Source organism: Podarcis filfolensis (assembly GCF_964270895.1).
Source record: "Podarcis filfolensis genome assembly, chromosome: 1".
NCBI classification, from domain to species: Eukaryota; Metazoa; Chordata; class Lepidosauria; order Squamata; family Lacertidae; genus Podarcis; species Podarcis filfolensis.
In genome coordinates this window covers 42,721,402-42,730,849 of record NC_139604.1, presented here as the reverse complement: position 1 = coordinate 42,730,849, position 9,448 = coordinate 42,721,402, and the positions used below count along the sequence as shown (strand labels likewise).

Genomic DNA, 9,448 nt, shown 5'->3' with positions numbered 1-9,448 from the left:
CTCCTATCTTTCTAAAAAACTGGGGGCCTGCTGCTCTTGGGGGGATTACTATATCAAGCTGAAACTACAGTAGTACCTTGATTTTTCAAAGAAACAGCTTTTAATCATAGCTATTTAAAATGATTGAAATTGCACTGAAAATGTGGCAAGAAAAATAAAGAGCATAATTTTGTCAAAAGATGAATCCCACCAAGGCTCTTCATACTCCAAATGGCTTAAGCAGCAAACAGCAGAGCTGTGTTTTCAGTTAATGAAATGGGTAAATCACAGTGGCAAAGGCAAAAAGAAAACCAGGAAGGAATTGTACAATCATTTTCCTGTTAAAAGCAGACCAGAATTGTAGAGTCTTAGAACACTGCAATTACTGCAGTGAGATTTGGTCTGTGTGCATTAGCAATTTTTTTTAAAAAAAATAAAAATTGGCCAATATATAAGTGAAAAATGAGGTAGGAAATTATTTATTTATTTACCTATTTTCCTGATTTTCACAAAACAAGAATTGGGAAAGATGCAAAACTATATTTGTTTCTGTATTACCCAATCATGGCCCAATTTTGCGAGGTGGAGCATGTTAATTTCATTCATCATTTGTAAACTATAGCAAGAATCTAAGATTTAGGACAGTGGTAGCCTACATGGTGCCCTTAATATTGTTGTTCAACTCCGGCTCCCATCTAAGTCACGGTGGTAGTGTCACTTGCAACCATCAGACAGCAGTTTGAAAATGGATGCACTAAGAAGGAAGAGGGGCTCCTAAATGCTCCTAAATACATTTAGAGTGTCCTCACCAGACTCTGAAAAAGAGACTGTGGAAGCATGACGTGCGGAAAGGAAATGTGCAAAGTGTGAAGAGGAAAAGGAGAGAATAGTGTGTACAATAGAGAAATGAAGGAGTAGATGCCAGAGGTGACCTTTAACCATAAGGACTAGAAGCTTGAGAGTAATTGAAAGGTGAGAGGGACCTGGTGCAGAGATGGGAGGAAAGGGGGAAATGGCTTAGCCACTCAGGAGCATTGAGATGGGTCAACTTGATGCAGTAACAAAATGAAAGCTCATCAAGTAACATCTGGAATCCACAGGCAAGCATACAAAGTAACGTCTCATAAAAAGCAGAGCGAAACTCCTCTGATATTCTTGGTATACAATACATGCTGACTTCTGCAAACAGGCTGTCAGAACCAGATGGAGTGGAAGGTCTGTTAATTTTATGGAACAGTGATGGATGCCCACAAGGGCCTTTGCTTACAGTATGTTTCATTCAGTACCTGTGGTGCTGATTTTATAACACATAACAAACTTTCTCAACATATTGCTCATAAGCAGCCCTGTCCGGGTTAAGCTGTAAGCAGCTATCAGGGAAGAGCCAAGCATTGTGTCAGGGGAGTCAGAGCTGGGGAGAGGCTCAAGACCTATAGCAAGAGTGTTGTGAAAGCCTCATCTTTATATAGCTTTGTCCTTTGTGAAATTCTGTTGACATTTTAAAAGACAAATTCTTTAAATGCCAATGGTCCATAGGCAAGGTCTTTCTGTACCCCTCCTAGGAGTATCTAGAAGCTTCTAAATGGGAACCAAAGTTATTCCAGGGAGAAGAGACTGCAAGGAGAGTAGAATGGAAAAAAGCCACTGAGTTTTCCTGAAGGAGGCATGGAAGGACCTAGTTATGCGCGAATGACCTGGCTGTGAAGTTGTATGACTGCAAGCTCCGTGTTGGCATATAGACTTGAGGCTATTCATGGGAACTGGCAGGCCACAATGGTTTACACTGGAAAGCTCTCCACACAGATTTCCACAGAAGTGGAAGAACTACCTCATGGACATGGGCCCCAATGCAAGTTTTTACCTTTGCTGTTTGGTTTCCAAGACTACTTTGCGTACCGTATGTAGTACCTGTAATTTCATTTCGCATTAATGGCAGAGCTGGACCATGCTGCACTCCAGCAAATGTCTGTGTTTGGGCACCTCCAGACAATGACAGATATCCTCCCACTGATCTGCGAATGAACCTTCCGCTGTGTCACGAGGGCTGCTGTGATGTCATCTCTAATAATGGATCCTATCCAGGAAAACTAAAGAGCAACTTGGCGATTAATCCTCCTGGCACTGTCAAGATTGATCACACTTCAAGAGACGGGTGCTTCTAAGAAAGAAACAGCGGTGACTTTCATGGACAGTCATTGTGGAGTGACAAATTCCTCCTCAAGTTTCTAGAAGTTTGGCGCTGCTCTTAACACTTGGTTCAGCACTTTGAAGCATGCAAATCACGCCCACACACCTGCTTTGTAATATATTTACCCCAAAGCTCTTGGAATCTTTCTCAATAAAGTTTGCAAAAAAAGAAAAAGAAAAATCCTACCAGGCTATCTTTCCTTGCCAGCTTTTCCCCAAGCAACTCAGAAGCGAAGGGAAAATGCGAGAGTGCTAGATGGTGCTAGTTTATGGGCCTGAAGAACACAACTGCCACCTCATTGTATACTCTATTTACTCAGACATACACACAGCACTCAGGTGAACCAACTGCATTTTCCGATTAATATAGCGGTGACAGAGAATGTAATTTCCCCAGCGAAACACTTCTTGGAGTATGCTGGATATGTGAATAGGGGCCACAGCTCATCAGGCACACAGTGCATTATACTTGGACAACGTAATTTAATTCCCAATCTGTTCCTAACAAAGTAAAGAAGCGAGTAGGCAGACATTATAAATTAGAGCTCAAGGCAAACCCAGTGTCATTATTATAGCTATATTACAGAGTCATTTATCAAAATGGATTAAATATTAATGAAGTTTTAATTGCTATTGCAGAGTAACACAGGAGCTGTAGCCAACGCAGGCACAAAAACTGCAGGTTGCTTCTCTGCCAAAATTTGACTGGATTGTTTTGGTTACATGTGGGCGTTTTAAGCTTCTGTGGTGCATTCCAGAATTAAGAAGAATTCCCTTGAATCCACTGAAAGTCAAAGCTCTTAGAATACTTTAATATAAAATTACACAGTCTTATTACAGATATTCATGCAAACTGATGGTGCATCACCCTTACAGCTAGTTCATGCAGTTAGTTGTCTCAGGGATGGGGTTTGTATTTTTATTTGTTTGACTTCACTGTTGCTCTTATAACAAAAGATTAAGATCAAAAAGTGGAAACCACATCCTTAAATTAACACTGAGAAAATTGGCTCCCTGTTGAGTCAGTTTTGTTAGTTCCAGGTATCGGTCCAGCAACATCTGCAATTAGCTCAAGGCAACAACATTAGAGGGAGTCTTGGCTTGTTATGAGTGGCAAGAAACACACTTCAAAGTGGGCTGCTTTCTCTCTCATGCTTAGCTGAGCTGTTGATTGAACTTTTACAGCAGCTCTGTCCAGCAGTGATAGCACATAGCCAGCAAATTGTACCCAAACGTTTCCAAAGTTGGAAAGCCTTGAGACTGCCAAACTTTATGAGCATCAGCAAAATTGGTCCCGATATTGGGAAATCAGTGAAGCAAGGGAAAGAAAAGAATAACCATGATGTGACAGATATATCACATCCACACATCTTGCTATAAATATGGTACCCTCCAGATTTTGTTGGACTGAAACGCTTATTGGCCCCAACCAGCATGGCCAACAGCCAGGGGTGATGGGAATCATAGTCCAAAAGATATGGAGTGCACCACAATGGCTATGCCTCTTATAACAATGTTACATCAAGCGATTCCTCATAGTAAGGATGGTGCAGAATTTACATGAACTCAAGTTCATTATGCCTGCAGAACACCAGCCCATCCAGCAGTTTAGGATTCTGAGAGTAGTTAAAAGGTAAAGGGACCCCTGACCATTAGGTCCAGTTGTGACCGACTCTGGGGTTGCGGCGCTCATCTCGCTTTATTGGCCGAGGGAGCCGGCGTACAGCTTCCGGGTCATGTGGCCAGCATGACTAAGCCGCTTCTGGTGAACCAGAGCAGCGCACGGAAACGCCGTTTACCTTCCTGCCAGAGCGGTTCCTATTTATCTACTTGCACTTTGACGTGCTTTCGAACTGCTAGGTTGGCAGGAGCAGGGACTGAGCAACGGGAGCTCACCCCGTTGCGGGGATTCGAACAACCGACCTTCTGATCGGCAAGTCCTAGGCTCTGTGGTTTAACCCACAGCACCACCTGCGCCCCTACTGAGAGTAGTTAGGAGGCCCCTATTCCCCATCCAGACCTCCTGCAGTAGCGCCAATTCTGCTGAATGGAGCTGTTGAGTGGGCACATATGGGGTAAGATGATCTTGTAGGTAAACTGGTCCCACATTGTTAAGGACTTTATATACTAAAAGTAGCACCTCGAACTTTGCCCAGCAGCAAATGAGCAACAACTGCAGATCTTTGAGCGCAGGTGTTATATGCTGACAAGGCCTTTCTCCTGTCAGCAATTGAATTGCAGCATTCTGCACTCATTACAGCTTCCGGATCAAGCTTGAAGGAAGACTCACATAGAGTGTGTTGTGGTAATCCAGTCTTGAAGTAACCAATGCATAAACTACTGCAGCAAGGCTTTCCTGGTCCAGAAATGGCCACAGCTGTCAAAGCAGTTGCAGTTGCTGAAAGGCACTTCTATCCCCTGAGGCTACCTGAGCCTCCAGTGACAGAGCTGGGTCCAGAAGCACCCTCAAGCTTTACCTGCTCCTTCAGAGAGAGTGCAACCCCACCCAGGGTAGGCAGCTGACCAGTTTTATGGACACAAGACCTCCTTACTCACCCACAGTGCCTCCATCTTGCCAGGATTCAAGCTCAACTTGTCATGATACTACTATAAATGTACAGTGCAGATGGGGCCTTAATAAAGATGTCGCTCACATTGCATTTCATTTCATTCTGGTGGTGTGGGGGCAATCATGTGATCTGGACAATTAGCTGGCACTACACTGCTTAAACAATGATTTTGAAGATTGCTGTAATGTTTCCTTTCTAATTTTTTTTCTTTTGCTCTGGGTTTTCACTCTCTTAACCTATGGCTTCTTTAAATATGTTCTACCATGAAATCACATTACAATATACTTTATAGTTTGTAGTATTTAAATATGAATAGCTTCTTTGTATACCTGGGGTGTGGGTGTGTACCTCACTTATAACTTATCCTCCTTAATTGAGTCTTATCAGCACCACAAATGGTGCAATGGGAAAACTACATGGCCATCCAAAATTACCTGCTGCCTCTTCTTTAATCAGCAGGAGGGTTTACAGAAAGGTGATTAAGACCAAGATGCTTTATACTGCCAACCTGCCTAGGTTATATTCTCGATTCTTTATCTCAAATTATCTGAGAGTAAGATAGAGGGAATTTAAAAGTCAAATGGAGAAATAAATGGTAAGAACCAAGAAAAATGATTAAACCTAAGGAGTACATCTTCTACGTTCTGGAATTCATGCAACTATAAAATGATAATTTACAGATTTTTTTTTTAAAGGGACTTCAGGACGGGACAGAGATTGTGTTTTATTGCACAAATACTCCTCAGTTCCTGTGTACTTGCTTTAATTGGCAAGACAGGATCCTAAAAGAAGCCACAGACCATAGTTTTTCCAATTAATATTTTCCTCATTCATCTTTTGCCCCCGCTCTTTTGTCACCAAAGCCATCTATCAAATTTCAGTTGACGTCAGCGATGCAAGTCAGTGCCCTTAGTTTCAGCTTTCACTCCTCATTTCTGACCTTTGAACCCCATTGCAGACAATGCTTCTTTATTACTGCCACACGTAGTTTCTGCAGAATGTTTTGGGGAATAAAACTAAGAGAGAGAAACAAACTAAAGATAGCACATTAAAATGAAAATCTATTGACAGTTGTTCCTTCTCTCTTCCTGAACCACTCAGGGTTATGTTCTTCTTTTCCAAAAATGACCCCTCCCCCCCAATAAAAGTTACAAAGCTTGTCATAAGAGTAAAAGGCACACAGGTTGCTGTGCTTGATTTAATAATTGATTTAGCATTTCAAAACTTAGTATTAGACTCCAGAGAGGCAAAGTTGTTTTGTTTCTTAAATTTAAAGTCCAACTCCATTCATTGCCCAAGGCATGTTTCTGTACCTCAGCTTGGTTCGGTTTCTGTATTCAGAAATTCAGTTTAATAATTCACTTAGTTTAACTTGTAAATTCTTTTTGAAAAAGATGACACTAAGGTAAACAGCACAATATGAAAAGTCTCACAATGCTACTCACATAGTATACATATTCTTTTGAAGATTTTGGGCATCATCAAAGTATTCACAGAACTAAGTTACTTTTAATAAATTATGCCTTTGAAACATTTTTTAATAAAAATAAAAATAAAAAATCAGTCTTACAATATTTGGCAAACTATGGGTGACATCTATTGGTGGCAGAACACAAATGGAATAGACTTCCACTCGTGCCATAGCACCTACTCTGCTTTTTCTCCCACCTCCAATCCTTCAAATATGGGGGACCCCATGAAGCGGGTTTGAGAGGTATGCAGGGGCTGTGGGGAGAAGTGGAATGGGGAAGCCATGCTGCTCAACTGGAAGTCTGTTCGGAACTGGATTTCACCTTTAAAAAAAAAAAGTTCTATCAGTAGATGTACCTAAAGGAAACGCTCGTTAGGCTGGGTTGTTAACTATTGTTCCCTCTTACTGGAGATGTTGTAAAGTGGTGTGGGATTTATAAAGCCTTTCTGCCATTGCTTGTTGGAACATCTGCTTCTCCTGCAAATGGTGAGCAGCTTGTGTGGTTGTTTAATCACATACCTGACTAATTGATCATACTAATCACCAACAGATGGAATTCGTGGAATCACAGAACTGTAGAGTTGGAAGGGACCCCAAGGGTCATCTATTCCAACCCCTTCCAATGCAGGAATCTCAGCTAAATCATGCATGACAGAAGGCCATCCAAAGAGGGATTTGACATAAACTTTATCAATCCGCTGTTGAAAAAGGGAACAGTGGATCTCTTACACAATGAACCACTGGCACAACAACTATTGAAATCTCCCTGCTAAAGATCTTGTTGTTATTTTCCATATGGACAGACTTCCACTGTTATTGAAGACTGTTCAAAAGTATATTTCAAGAGACTACCTAATAAGGTAACTGTCTGAGCTAGTCAGCTTGGATGAAGAATGACCAGACTGAAGACATTATTTTTCTGGAAGCCTAACATTTGGCAAGCTTTCTCCTACCATTTTTTAGTACAGTGGTACCTCAGGTTACAGATGCTTCAGGTTACAGACGCTTCAGGTTACAGACTCTGCTAACCCAGAAATAGTACCTTGGGTTAAGAACTTTGCTTCAGGATGAGAACAGAAATCATGTAGCAGCTGCGTGGAGGCAGCAGGAGGCCCCATTAGCTAAAGTGGTACCTCAGGTTAAGAACAGTTTCAGGTTAAGAACAGACCTCCAGAACGAATAAAGTTCTTAACCCGAGGTTCCACTGTATGGCGTTTTAAGGTTGTTTGTTTGTTTGTTTTGTACTGCTTCAAAGATTATTTGCTTGGATTCAACTAACCCAGCACGCAGGGCAGACTTTGGTAATCTTTCAAAATATGTTGCCCTGTGTGAAGCCAAAATTTGGTGTCCCCAAATGGATTTTCCCAATTATGGATCTTCTCAGTTTCGTGCCCCCTCGGCTTGGTGCCCTGTGCTGGGGAACCACCTGCTCCACCCAAAATTCAGTGCGTCAGTACAGAAGCCAGCTTAAAGACTCCTGCTAGTGCAACAGGACTTCTCTTTTTCTGTGCTCCTGTGCCTCCCCCAAATCCTCTCTGAAGGGTCACAGGAAGAGCACAGAGGGGAAGGAAAAGAAGATCATTCCATCTGGCAAGCAAAAACACTTCTGTTGATGAAATGATAATAATAATAATTTTTATTTATACCCCACCCTCCTAGCCAAGGCTGGGCTCAGGGCAGCTAACAACCATTAATAAAAACAAGTTGAATGAATACAACTTAAAAACAAAATTAAAATACAACATTAAAATATTGAAACATTAAAATATTAAAATGTAGCCTCATCGCAGGAGGAGAAAGGAAAAGAAAAAAGAAAGAGGGGGAGGGAATCAAATTGGCTCCAAGCGAAAGGCCAGGTGGAACAACTCTGTCATACAGGCCCTGCAGAAAGAAATCAGATCCTGCAGGGCCCTGGTCTCGTGAGGCAGAGCGTTCCACCAGGCCGGAGCCAGTGTTGAGAAGGCCCTGGCTCTGTTTGAAGCTAATCTAACTTCCTTAGGGCCCAGGACCACTAGGGTGTTGCTATTTATGGACCTTGAGGCTCTCCGTGGGGCATACCGGGAGAGATGGTCCCGTAGGTACGAGGGATCAGAAGTGTGTGGTGATGAATTCTTTCACACAAATGCAGCTCCCACCCGTCCAACACAAGCATGGACCCCATTCATTGACCATCCATTTGTTCTCTCTTCCATTCATTGGCTTGCATTCAACGTAGCACTAAGGTGAATGTTCCATTAGCACAAGGATTTTTCTTTGTGTGATGGAGCATTCTCCCTTCTCTTCCCCACTTTGCATCCCCTTAAACAGCTCCCTTCTCTTTGTCCAGCAGTAGAAGGATTGTGGCAGTGACAGTAAGGGCGCTGGGGACTGTAGATGGAGGCTGAGGGTCTCATGCAGCCCAAAGGCTGTGGCTTGCCCAACTCTGCTAAAGAAGTCTTAGTGGTGGTGGTAATGAACGAGAGAACTGCTGTACATTCATCTGCCATGTTGGATATATATGGAGGCAGGGGCGGGGAAAAGGTATACATTCTCCATCATACACTTTCCTGCTATTTGTTGCTAAGAGTAAACAGCAAGCTTGTCAGTGTAGAAGAGAATCTGTTCAGGAATGACACAATAGATAATTTGGTGCACTTTATAAAGAACTCTGCTATAAAATGGATAGCTATAGGAGGGAAATTTTGATGGCTAATAATGGAAAGGTCAGGGTCGAAACTACCTTCTCTAATGCATAGCTTTAAGTTGTGGTGGAGCAATAGGTTATCATGGACATTTGTAATAGTTTTAGTCTGGAAATTGCTGATAGTTTGGGGGCAGACTATTGCCATTTGGGTCTTTCCATGATCTATTAACTCATCTTTGTAGTGAGACTATAAAAATTATTCTTCCCTAGAAATCATGTAGTCAGGCTATCAGTCTTGTGTTTGTTATTTTCTTTCTATCACAGCTCGTGATTTGTTTGACAATGTTTCTGCGGCCAGCCTTTGGGGAAATGGTTTTAGGTAAACAATTTGCAAAATCTTTTCTTTTCTGTTCTGTGTCATCCCAATAAATCACACAGAATCTCTGCCCTTCATCAATAAAGTGAGGGAATGTTAATTCCCTTTATGTTCCTGTATACTTTAAAACAACCTACATGGATTATCATGAAATTTTACCACTCATGAGACTCGACTGTACTGCAGTGGCATGTTCATAACTGCCTTTAAAACACATGACAATAATGTGATGGTTCACAACC

The 9,448-nt window shown here is 41.9% G+C and overlaps 1 long non-coding RNA gene across 1 annotated transcript in view; it reads left to right on the top strand.

Annotated features, from left to right (window-relative positions):
- Nucleotides 1-2,258, top strand: part of LOC310748043 — a 39,280-nt gene extending 37,022 nt beyond the window's left edge. The window contains exon 3 of the long non-coding RNA XR_014541070.1: nt 1,916-2,258. This is a non-coding gene — a long non-coding RNA (uncharacterized lncRNA). The remainder of the gene's footprint in view (nt 1-1,915) is intronic.
- The last annotated feature ends 7,190 nt before the right edge of the window (nt 2,259-9,448 follow it).